The 13,403-nt window shown below is 36.9% G+C and overlaps 1 long non-coding RNA gene across 3 annotated transcripts in view; it reads left to right on the top strand.

Annotated features, from left to right (window-relative positions):
* Positions 1-6,210, top strand: part of LOC136302657 (uncharacterized) — a 32,157-nt gene extending 25,947 nt beyond the window's left edge. For 2 of the 3 annotated variants that reach the window (XR_010724104.1, XR_010724105.1), the window contains 3 exons: positions 2,456-2,551; positions 2,683-2,766; positions 5,820-6,210. This is a non-coding gene — a long non-coding RNA (uncharacterized lncRNA). The remainder of the gene's footprint in view (positions 1-2,455; positions 2,552-2,682; positions 2,767-5,819) is intronic. The other variant, XR_010724106.1, reaches the window with a different exon arrangement.
* The last annotated feature ends 7,193 nt before the right edge of the window (positions 6,211-13,403 follow it).

Genomic DNA, 13,403 nt, shown 5'->3' with positions numbered 1-13,403 from the left:
GAAAAAAAAAAACACAAAAAACCCCTAAATTAACCCGTCCTTTCACAATTATTGAAACCACTCCAGCCAGATAAAATAGCTTTATAATCCCTTTTTCCAAGGTGTACTGTTGTAGAACAGATGTTCTCCTGCTGTTTCTTTTGATTCTAGGAGACATTAAACAATGTATATGGTTTTCTCTGTGAGATCTCATAGTAAATATAGGAGCTATGCACTCACTACAATTCTTTTCACTCGACTGAGATGCCAAGAGAAAGAACAGCCTGCTAGTATCCAGGTATGTTTCTAACGTCTTGAAACAGAAAGAAATTCACTGCCATGGTAGAGGAGATGTGACAGAAATAATGATCAGTGGTTCCTGAGCAAAATTATTTTGCCATTATAAAAATATGACAAGATATAAATAAATAGATAAATAGATAAATAAATAAATAAATATTATGTAATCAAATCTGGTGATCAAAACTGTCATAGGTGCTACAGTAGCTGGGACACTGGAGTGCTTAGACAAAAATATGTATTCCCAGACTGCAAATCATCTGAAAGAGACAATTTTAGAAGGCTGCATTCAGATCAAACACTCCATTATAGTTTTGTCTGCCTGATTCAGGAGCTTGCAAAGGCTGACAAAATTCTCACAACAAACTTACAACAAACTTCACATTGAACAAAAGTATATACATGTTCCTCTGAGTGACATTTCTTCTTTTTTTTTCCTCTCTTGGAAGTAGAATTACAGATTAATTGACACTAACACAAGTGCTGGCTGCAGAACACAAAATACTGCTGAGTTCACAAAGCCGTTTGCAATTGCTTTTCAGAAACATAATGCATTCCTGTAGAAAATGCTGTTTTAATGTAGCATAAAAATACAATTTAATCTCTAAGCAGGTGTGACTGTAAATGGGGAGAAAGTGTAGTTACTGTTCTTTCTTGTCATCAATTCCTCCAATTATTTTTCCTCATCATAAGAATTATAGTTTTTATAGCGTCAGAGCTAATTCATGTACCTAAAATGGATGATTATGTTTATATTTTTATGCAGAAATAATAGTTACACATTCTACATTAACAAGAAACACTACTGGTAAGAAATTTCATTTCTGAAGTTAAATAGCTAATATGTTAGATATAGGATAGGACAGATGGTTAAGTGGGTAGAGCATCAAGTTACTGGGCCATGACGGTGATGCAATACTTAAACAGGAAATGTTCCTCAATCTGGTCACCTATGAGCATACATATTCCTTCTTTTGCCTTGTTTTTTGGAAAGCAAACCCTAGTATTTGCAATGATATGCTCCTAAACCATTTCACTTTTTTTCTTTATCTGCAGTCCTTCAAAACTTGAGAAATAAGAGAATTAAAATGTATTCACTAACTTTTATTTATCTCAATATGAATTAATTGCAGCACTGCATGCTGGTGTTATTCTTATACAGAATTTATAAACTTTATCTCCTAAACTTATTTTATACATTATATTGTTATCATTATCTATAGGCCTAATTTAGTTGATCTTATCTGTATCTACAGCAATAGCACATTTACTATTGCAGTGAACATACTACTTGGACTATCAACAGGGACTTCTTTCCTTTGCACCTAGTAGTTTGTGAATTTTCATGGATACCTGAAAGATCAGTTGTTATTACTAGTAATCTAGAAAGCTCTTGGAGAACCAAGAAACAAATATTGTGATAAAAAAATTGTCAGAAATACTTGTTGAGATTGAGATAGCAATTTCAGTACATTAGTACTGCTAGGAATTTTTTTCAAAGAATTATTAAAAAAAAAGCCACAACAACAACAAAAACAAACAAACAAACAAAAAATCCAAGCCCCAAACCCTGAAGTCCTACTTGCATATATTTTGAATCTCTGTGTAGATTTGGAACTCAAAATCTTAGTGCATTATTCTCCAATTAGAGCAACACTAGTGGCAGCAGCAGCAGATTGTTATTCTCCGAGTGCACAAAAGGCATGGAGAGGATATGATGCCCCTCTGAGCAAACAATCTCACAGGCATGAGACAAACAAGATACTCTAGGAAGCACGATTTTGACTTTGTTATATCGTGTGGCTGGAGAGGGAAAAACTGCTTGTAACCAGTACAACAGCTGTTAGTGCATTCAGCTTTGTTCAATCGTTCATAAATAGCGCAGAGAAGTGCATCACTTGGTGCACTCAGCCTCAAGTCAGTGGAGGTTTCTTTATATCTATGTTATGCATTCTAAGAGAGGAAAATACGATATTTATCATCTTCCTATCACAGCTGTCTGAAACTTTGTTGTATAATACAGTAAAGAGGATGACATTGAAAAGCTTCCTCTGCTTCTCAGCCCTAGGCATTTTTATTTCTATCAATCTATTTCTGAGAATAGAAGAATATATTACATGCTGTTTTATAATCAAATTCCCATTTGCATCAGCTGAAACTAGTGATTTTTCCCCAGAGACTTCATGGAAACAATTAAGTTGGAAAACACCACTGAGATCATCAAATCCAACCTATGATCTAACACTGCCATGTCAGTAGACCATGTGTCATGGTAAGTTTTCCCTTAAACACCTCCAGGGATGGGGACCCTACCACCACCCTGGGAAGCCTATTGCAAAATCTAGTCATCTTTTCTGTGAAGAATTTCTTCCTAATGTCCTACCTAATCCTTCCGTGGTGCAGCTTAAGGACTGTGTCCTCTCGTCCTGTCACTGGTTGCCTGGGAGAAGAGACCAACCTCCCCACCTGGCTACAGACTCCTTTCAGGTAGTCCCAGAGAGTGATAAAGTCACTCCTGAGCCTCCTCTCCTCCAAGCAAAACAACCCCAGTTCCCTCAGCTGCTCCTTGTAACACTTGTTCTCCAGACCCTTCACCAGCTCTGTTGACTTTTTCTGCACAATTTCTAGAATTTCAGTGCTCTTCCTGATTTGAGGGTCCCAGAAATAAATACAGCACTTGAGATGCGGTCTCACCAGTACTGAGTACAGGGGGAAAGTCACTGCCCTGGTCTTTCTGGCCACACTATTGCTGATCCAAGCCATGATGCCACTGGTCTTAGCCACTTGGGCACAACTGGCTCATGTTCAGCTGCTGTCGACCAGCGATAGCCTTTTTCCACTGGACAACTTTCCAGTCACTTTGCTCCCAGTCTGCAGCCCTGCATGGGGTTGTTGTGGCCAAAATGTAAGACCTGGAACTTAGTTTTGTTGAACTTTATGCTGCTGGTCTTGGCCCATCAATCCAACCTGTCCAGGTCCCTCTTGCAGGGCCTTCCTACACTCCAGAAGGTCGACACTGTGACTCAGCTTGGTGTGGTCTGCAAATTTGCTAATGCTAGACTCAATCCCTTCATCCAGACCATCAAAAAAGGTATTAAACAGGACTGGGCCCAACACTGATTGTGGGGCTCTACTACTGACTGCAGCACCATTCACCACAGCCCTCTGGGCCTGGCCAGCCAGCCAGATCTTAATCCAGTGACAGTGCACCTGTCCAAGCCATGGTCTACCAGCTTTTCCAGGAGAAGGACATGGAAAATGACACATGCCAGTGTTAATGCTTTGCTTAAGTCCAGAGAGACTACATCAATTTGTACATAAATGTAATAAGCTTAGGTGTGTGTTTCTTGTCCTCAGGGAACTCTGCAGTCTACAGTATCATTACAGGTCTTTTCTGTTTATCCTATATTTGGAAATTTAATATTCTATATTCTGTGCCTATTTTGTTCAATTTCTAAACAACATTTTTATAGAGAATGGCAGAACACCGAAGTCGCAGGGGAACCCCGAAATAATGAAGGGAAGTCGGCAGAGCAAACGCAGGTCCAATCAATATGATTACTGCTACGTTTCTCATTTATTCTGTGTAAGATGGCAGGTTTTATGCACTCTATATAGTTTACACTTACAGATACATTCTCATTGGTACAAGGCACAGGGAAGAATGCAAACACTCATTGTTTAATAAACTGTTTAAGGTAGCTGCTATGTCCACACCAATTACTATACTTGTTAACTACTATGAAACCCTTTGACCCTAGCAACACCTTAAGTGAAAATTTCTAATGCGACACACACTTGGCACTAATTTCTATCTGCGCCACAACCTAGACAGGCCTCAGGATGAGGCCCAGTCTGGATGATTCAATTACAGCTCATCTCCTACAGAACACAGCTGCCTCACCCACTATATAAGATTTACAAAATTGTACTGGGAGAGGAATAGGTAGAGAAAATACTTATAGGTCATGAAAGGAAAGCTAGGAGCATTACTTTTTAAAAACTGATGTTGGTATCAGATGGATTTTTATGTCACTCTTTCATACTGATGATTCCATGCTAGATAGATGAGAATTGTGACATATATTAAGCTTCACTGAAAATCGGTAGTTTCAAATAAAACTGTTTCAACGCTTAACCTAATTTCTGAGAATGGGAACAAGTATGTAAATTTCTTAAGGATATTTGAAAGTGTTATACTTGTAGTAGAATTCAATTTATACAAAACTGATGATATTCAAATTTGCAAGGATACTATCTAGAGCGCTACTAGCATGGTAGGGTATTCACAGAATTTTGTGTTCATCATGGGATGAATCACACAATAGAATTAAGAGCTGACTCACTGTGGCTATGATTTGGAGTATATTTAAGTGTTTGTTCACTTGATCACGTAAACAAACCAGTTAATTTCAATTATACTACTAATTAGGATGTGTATAAGTATTTGAATGATTTTTTCCACAATAAGAGGAAATGCCACATAAAAAGATGGAGAACAGTGTTGAAATGGTTGAAGTTATTGATGGATGTTTATGAAAAATACAACAAATAAAGGGACCAGGAGAACTTTTTGACATACAGCCCTTTATGTGTAGCCATTGCATAAATCTTTCTTAACACCTGTGGAGTTGTCTCACTGAAGTGAATGAATTTGCACTGCTGTGAAATTACTAAGGACACAGAGAGAATAAAGCACTATTCCTGTCATTGAAATATCTGATAAGTATGCTGTTCAGCATACATGTTATTTGATTTGCCCAGCCCTAATAACAAGTCCCATCTGCTTTGTGAGGCCTATGAGTCATAGTTTTTCCTGCGTAAGTCATCTCTCTGAGTATCTCTGGTTTTTATTTTTAACTATAAAAGAAGCCAAAGCCATAAAATGCAATAAATATACTTTGTGTTTCTTGTTTATTAGAATTGCCTGGAAAAAAATTATATCATAACAGTGCAGTAATTTCTCATAATAGTTTCTTATATTGAAAGAGTAGTCAGATAAAGTGCGCAAATTGCCATTAGACCTTCAGAGTTCCATGTCACTTTTTTCTCTCTATAAAACAGACCAGATTAATGTCTGCTTACTCTTTTCTATCATTCAATTGTGAATATAGTCAAGAAAATCTCTGTTGCAGGAATGATGCTTCTCTGGAGAACTGGATGTTTATTTTATTAGTATCCTTATCTCTAGACGGGTTGTCATTTGTCAGATGTTTGTCATTCTATAGGAACAAAACCTGATGACTCATCCAACAAAGAAACTTTTAGGTTGACCCCAAACTCTTCTGCTGAAACTGAAAAGACAGTAATTTAATGCATTTAAAATTGCAGCAAGAGATCCAGGTACTTCCTTACATATGTCATTGCCCTGGAAATTTTAGCAGCAAGCCTGACTAAAGGCCACCTACATAGCCATATAACCAGGAGAGGCAGAAGGAGGCAGATTCTGTACATTAAATCCACTTTGAGTAAATACAATTTCCACCCATAATGTTAATGCAGCAGAAAGAACAAAGGTTTGTTGTTTTTTTTTTTTTCAGAGACAGCAAAACAACTTGCCAGAGCCCCAAAACAGGCTGTATGATGTAAACAGGGAGGGGAGTACACAAGATGCAGAAAAGGGAAGGCTTCTTCCTGTTCTCCTCCTTTTTCCCTCAAGCAAAATATTTTCTCATACACCAAGTGGCAAGAAGAATGGACAATATACAACAATTATTTTTAGTCTGATAATTTAAAAACTGCCAGAGCATAATCTTGTGTTTTCAAAATACCTCTTTTAACTGACTTTTTTTCATGTCATGCTTTTGGTGGGTTTGGGTTTTTTTTTTTTTAGAATGCAAGCATTTCTGTAACTTAGGGCAGCTATTATGTGTTTGCCGTATTAATGTATGCTTGTCTATATGTTTCATGTAGGCTTCTGCCTTTCCTACCACACACTTCTGTAATATAAAGAATAAAAATAAAAACCCTCTCCTATTTATCTAATTAATAGGATTACTTCCCATTTGTTGCCAGGCATTTCTATTAGAGGCAAAATTTGTCTGTATCTTCCATTTGTCTTCTTTAGGAAAAAACAGATTTTGAAATTCTATGGGTAGGGTTTTCTGAGTGTTACTTAGAGTCTCTCAAGCTTTCATCTCAAGGTAAAGTTCCTCAGGTTTGAATTCTGCCAAAATTCAGAGCCTATTTTGCTTTTTGTCTTTTGAAGAAACAGAAGTCAGTGTTTTTGCTATCTTTTGTGAGCTGTGATGGATCCTCAGTGAGCTTAGCTTATGTGTGCCCAAAGGCACAGAGATCATGATAAACAGCAAATACTTTCTCTGGGAAGAAGTAGGCAATGACTGTTGAAGTTGCACCTGCCTGTGCATGGTTGTCTGAGAGCCCAAAGCTGCTATTTCTGCCAGAGAATCCAAATTCAAGAAAGAAGGGAGGTAAGAAATACACTTCTTGCTTCTGTGCAATAATCTGTCATTGGAGTAGTTGATGTTGTAGCTGATGGAGAAGGAAGAGAGGAAATAGGGCTTTGACTAAAGTATGCTTGCTTCTTGTAGCATATTTATGTGCACACGTGTGGAGAATTGGCTAATGAGGGAAGGGAAAAGGTTTTTATTCGTACATAGCCTGAGCTGAAACAGATCGTGCTGCTGCTGAGATTTACTAGTATAAGATTTCCTGTATAAACCTTTAATGCCATTTATGGTATTAAAAGCATTATATTTTCCTGTGTTGCTGCACATTTCTAACACTGCTTTTCATAGAGTCATAGAATGGATTGGGTTGGGAGGGACCATGATAATCATCTAGTTCCAATGCCCCTGCAGTGGGTAGAGACACCTTCCACAAGACCAGGTTGCCCACCCAGCATGGTCTTCAATACATTAGAGGCTTCAATACAGACAAACCACTGACATAATTTTTACTCTTTTTCAAAGCCTGTAACCAAATGACAACAATCTTAAACTGAAAGAGGGTAGATTTAGAGTGGACATAAGGACAAAATATTTTTTATGATGGTGATGGTGAGAGACTGGACCAGGTTGTCCGTAGCTGTAGATACTCCATGTCTGGAAGTGTTCAAGTTCAGGTTGCATAGGACTTTGAGCAACCTGATAAGTATTGGTAGCTGTCCCTATTCTGGGCAGGCAAGTGGACTGCATGATCTTTGGAAGTCCCTTCTAACCCAAATCATTCAATAATCTAAATTTTTATGGCTTCTCGTTTCCACAGAATGAAGACATTGTGAAAAGAAGGGAAGAAGTATGGAGAGCCTAAAAAATTTGGAAATCAAACTCTTTACAGAGTCCACAAATACATAAAGCATGGACCCCATCCCTATAACTCTCTTGGATAAACCGACATAGAGTATTTGTGAACTAGAGTCAAAAATAAGCATCAGTAAGATAACAAATGCATGTTTCATCAAATAAGCTTCCCAGAGAAAGTGCATTGAATGAAATTACCTGTGCCTTCCTGAAAATGAGTTTATATTTATTTGCCTATCTTTTCATCACTTTACAAATATTTTAATTTGAAAAAAATCTAACTAAGCCAATTTCAGAGGGCTGAAAATCACAAGTCTTTGGTTCTGAGCAAAAAGGAAGTTGTCTACCTCAGCTGAATGTTTTGTAAGTAAATGTCTATGGCCAGAAATAAGAAGCAAAATGCAAAAGAACTTTTTTGGATGCTTTCTCTCTACATTACTATTCTCTAAATGCAGGCTGATAGTGGTCCTATTACATTTCTTCTGACTTTAAATAATAGGAGGAATAAATTACTCTGATTTAGGTTTCTTGATGAGTAGTATTTTATTGTCTCTTTAAGTCTGAATTTGCTCATATTTTTTTGATATGGGGATGATCCAATCAAATTTTTGAGTGAAACATACAAACCCAGTTTTCATTAACTGGTGATTTATAATGTTTTCTCAGATTCCTAAAATAATCACTGTAATGAAACTCATATAGGGGCAAGTAAAATGCATTGTATCTAATTAAAACTTTATGCAATACATTTGGACACTGCATTGAATTGAATACTACAAATAACAAAAAATCATTACAGACAAAACTAACATCTGTTTAAACTTAATTGCACTTTGCTGCTTACATTCAGTGCCAAAATGAATGCTCTGTTCTTAGTAGTAAGTAGAATAGCTACAATCCTTAAGCTGCATATGAGTCCCATTTTTGCATCTCTTTGCCTGCCCAGTCAATTTTTTGAAACAATGGGCTCTCATCATCTCCCTGTTTGTATCTCCTGTTGTCAGCCTTCGAGGCTGTACCAGAAAGATTGGTATTTGTGCAGTCCTTGACTTTGATGGAAAAGTGGAGGCATCTTTAGAAGCTCCTGCTGCTCCTCTGGCTCTTTCTCATCACCATAACAGTTAGCAACAACAACAGTTCTGTTAATGTTACTCTGTATAGGCTCTGTTACACACCATATTACTGAAAAGGTCTATCTAAAATAGAACTTCAAAGGTGGGTTATTTTAATTACTGGAAGTTCCACCCCCCCCCCCTTTTTTTTTTTTTTTTTCCCATACTATGACCTCAATAACATCTGTACTAGCACAGAGTAGGGTTCAGGTGAGGTATAAATATTGTAGCAGACAAGTTCTTACCATATGGGACAGGATTTTGTGTTTTCTTTTTAGATTTTCTTTTTGGTTTTTACTTTTATTTTTCTCCTTTGATTATTTATATAGATATTGTCCAGAAGCCCCATTTAAGCCTTCAGCTCTACAAGTCTATATCAAAGCAAGTCTTCCTGACAGCATGTGTTAGAGCATCATGCTAGGCTAGGTCAGGTTTTGTTCACCAGGAAGCATAAAATGTCCAGGTGGTGTTGGATGACTAGAGATAGTGAGGGACTGCTTTTTTGATCTTTGAGTCACTGAAGCAAACCCAAATAAGCTGTCAAAGAAAATCAATTTTGTCCAGTTAAGAACTCAAAAAGTTGCAAAGGTTTGCACTGAAAATTATTGTGAAGATAAATGTATGTGGTAGTTTAATTCCTGACCAAAATTAAACTCCAAATAAGCCACCCCCCCTTCCCCACACTCCCTCCAGCAAGAGAGGTACAAAAGCAGAGAGTATGGGTTCAGATAGCAATTTACTGAAAGAAAAAAGCAATTGATAAAGAAAAGCACAGCAATAGCAACAATATTAATGGAAAGAGAAGGTGCTTTACACACGAAAAGGTGTTCACCAGCTCAGCTTAGTTCCATGTGGCTGCTGGGACAAAAAAAAAGTTGGCAGCTGTTCCTGAGAGCAGCACCACATGGTTTTCCAGACAAAGACAAGATGGAGGATGCTCCTTGCACCCTTGGATGGCACTCCCATCTCTGGGCCTGAGACAATGACAAACAATGATGGACAAATCCAAAAAAAATCTCGATTTTCTGCACTGTACTGCCTTTTTTTTTTTTTTTTTTTTTTCCCCCCAAACCACTGCTTTGCTGGTTCAAATCCGTGTGGCACTAACACTTCAGACTGCTCCACCCTGCTCCATGTGGCTGGTCTCAGCTCCCTTTGGCTCAGGTCAGCAGAAACTGGGCTCACCTCTGCTGCTCCATTCCCTAGAGATACTTCCCACACTCGCACTGCTTTTTAGCACTGTGTGTTGGAGCTGCGTCTCAGAGGAACAGGAAGGGGATGGGGGAACCTCAGAGGATGTGGCTCTCAGGGCAATCCTCCCAGATGAAGAAAGGGAGACAAAATTATGTACTTCCAGTGGTACTTTCCTTTTTCTTTCCCCCAAAACCATGCTCCCCCAGTGATGATCAGCAACCTGGCCATGTCCACGACTGCTCCTAAATTTCACTCCCTCTCTGCAACCAGGATGACACAATTTGCACAGATTTATTAATTGAGAAAAATACAGTTTAAACAGGAGTCTTTCAGAGCAGAATGCCGTGACATTTCAGGGCATCTAAGTCTTTTCTTAGGAGTTGCCATTTAAAACGAAACCAGTTTCCTATGAGGAATTCCCTTATTGTTGCCAACTACTCATGCAGTGGGTAGCACTTTTGATCTACCTCTTGGATGACAAGCAGTGTGTTACTGTACAGGTTTTTCAAGCAGGGTAAAAATCACTAACCACCAAATTGTAACAGAGAAGCTGACTTCTAGGAAAAAGAAAAAAGCAAGCATTAAAACCTGTCACAAGTATGGTTCCAGAGATGTTAAAAGTCTGAGGGACAGGAAAATTGCCTAATAAAACCCAGAAATGTGAGCAGGTTTTTTTATGGACAAAAAGAATGATAGTAAGTATGGTAAATATTAATTATTCTTATGAACATATTATAATTCCCTTTATAAATAAAGTGCAGCCATTTATTTTTAGCTGTATCTTTGCAGCTGCAAAAATACCCATTTTGACACTTTTTAGATAATAACAGTGCTTCTTGAGTATACATTCACGTATTATATGACTTTGCATACTAAAAGAAATTTTCAAAGAAAGTAAAAAAAAAAAACCAAACAAACAAACATGAAACCAGAAAAAAGCAATTTGGAAGAACCAAAGAGTTTTATAAAAATCCTAACAAATGTAAACTAGACCTGTTGGAAAAAACAAGCAAAGCCGTCTCTGGGAAAAAAATGATAAATGTTAAACAATTAACCAGTAGGCAGTTTTAAATCATGAAAACAAAAGTAGTCATAAGTATTCTTTCAATGCATACATGGAAAAATTTGTATCTTGTATAAGAACTTGTATTTTTCCTTTGAAGAATGACCTATCAAGTAAGGAGTTTAAACATAGGGATATATCCTCAACATAAAAATTTTGGTCCAACAAAAAAATTTATTTTAAATAACAGAAAAAAAAAATTGCAAATTATCCTTATGCCTTTTTAGATGTTGAAAACTATGATCTTATGTCACTCATTCACTGTTGTTTAAGATATCTTCTTTAGTATTACCTAGTGCCAGTAAAGAATTACAATCTCAATTCATTTTCCCAACTTCATGATCCATTAATATGCAGGTTAGTTTCAGAATAAGGCAGTACATTCAAACCTATATTGTTTTGATATTGCACACAACGATGTTAATTTTATTTATTTTTCTTATTTATTTTACTGTGTCTAGTAGACAGCAACAGTGGATCACTGAACTATTTTACTGGGCCACTTTCCCAAACAGTACAAATTTCCATTTTCCCTTAGACTATTGACATATATTCTGTTTCCATAAAACCTGTGAACATGACAATCTATGACCTGAATACCCTCTTTACAAATGTAGGGTTTTTTTCCCCAGCTGCCTCCACTCATCTGTGAGTGGATCTCATCGATCTCTGAACAGCACTTCTGAACACTTTTTATATTCAGCATATGGAATGTGTTTAGATATGAGAGAGGATGGGATTAGCCCCTTAATGCACTTTCCATTCCTTTTCTTTCTTTGAAAAACAAACAATAAATCCTGCAATTTGGGCTCAAATCATCCTCAAATAGGTAATCTAGTCTAATAGGGGATGAGTGTGAAGAAGGGTGGCACGTCTAAGTCATTGATGTCTAGAGTGGAGGGTTTTGCTTATATTATATATTATTCATCTTAGAAGAGCTTTTTGAGAAGTGCTGTCTAGTGCTTTGCTGTCAACGTGCTCAGGAGTAGCAAGCACTAGGATTTTTGTATTTCAATACCTCAAAAACCAGCAGAGGAAATATTTCAATGCCTTTTTTGATTTTGTCACTCAGAACGAAAAACCTCTATTGTTTAGTTTGACTACTGTGACAGAATAGAATCAGTTGTTAAGGGCTGTCTCTTTAAGTAGTCAGGCAGATATTTTTCATTTTTTATTCCAAGCCTGGCAAACTGCAGAGCAACAAGTGAAAAAACAGTGGAGCAAAAGGTACCCTGTGGTTACTGAGAATAGTGTTGTTGTTGTATTCATCTGTTCTAGTGCTTGATCTTCATGGAAACAGTTTACTTAAGAAAAGGAGAAGCATTCTTAATCTGAAGTAGTTGCAATAACTATGTTTATTGGATACAATGTAATTGATTAAATAGACATTGTGAATTAAATAACTTTAGTTTTGACCTTTTTCTTCCTGCTCCCAAAGTATGATGTTGCAATAACATGATCTTTATTACAAACCACCTCATTTACATGATCCAGTTCGACAACTGTTTTACTTATATAGACCATTATTCAGTCAAGATCACTTATCTCATTTGGTGAATGCCATGAACATCCATCATTTTTAGATTCAGTGAAGTTTCTGGATGTGTACTTATTAGTTAATAAAGAATCAGTATTTCTACAATTTTCTGTTTGCTGGGATTTTTCCAAACTACCTGCAATGGCAACAGTCATCAAGTATGTTTTGTCATGGTAAACCCTGAAGATATTTTATCTCAGTCACAATATTGTTGGAATGGCAAAAATTTTGCTGCTGTTCAGTTCAAAGGTAAAGATGTTACCATAAATGCTTTGGTATTCCTTTCAGCCTATTCCTAGAAAATCCTGCATTGGAAAGTGTTTCCATAATATCTCTGCTACAGAGGAGATTTAAAAATATTCTTTATGGAAAAGACTGCATTAAGATTGAACAAATCTTATCTTATGAACAATTGTTATTGGACAAATCCTGTGTTATGAATATTACATTCTCTGAAAATTTTGTGATAATGGCATTATATAATTGTATCCATTCAGAGTAAGAGCTGGTGGTTTAAAAGCCAACTAGCATCTAAGAAACCCTAATTTAATTCTCTGCTAGCACATAGATTTCCTGCATGACTGAGAAAGTATTTAAAACAGCCTTGTGAAAATATTCAAGGCAGTTAGGGGAAGCTTCACAAATGCAAAGTTAGCCATGTTTTGATAATTTAGAAAGTACACTTTAGCTCTCACTGTTTTATTAGCACACCGTGCCAGTAAAAGTACCTCTTTAAACTTCATTGGGGTTTTTTGGTTCGTTTTTCTGTTATTGTTGTTTGTTTTTGTTTTTGTTTTTTAATTGGTTGTAAGTATTCTTACACTTGCACTTTGTTTATTAGCTATTTGAAGGCTTCAAGGGATTCTCCTGTGTACTCACACAATCTGGAAAAATAGTTGTCTGTTTCCCTCCACTAATGGACTCTCTTCAAATCTTTTCTACTCTCGCTTTCTTTA

Source organism: Chamaea fasciata, unplaced genomic scaffold (genome assembly GCF_029207755.1).
Source record: "Chamaea fasciata isolate MVZ Bird 193981 ecotype frontalis unplaced genomic scaffold, bChaFas1.0.hap1 SCAF_1, whole genome shotgun sequence".
NCBI classification, from domain to species: Eukaryota; Metazoa; Chordata; class Aves; order Passeriformes; family Sylviidae; genus Chamaea; species Chamaea fasciata.
This window is presented reverse-complemented; position numbering and strand designations above follow the sequence as displayed.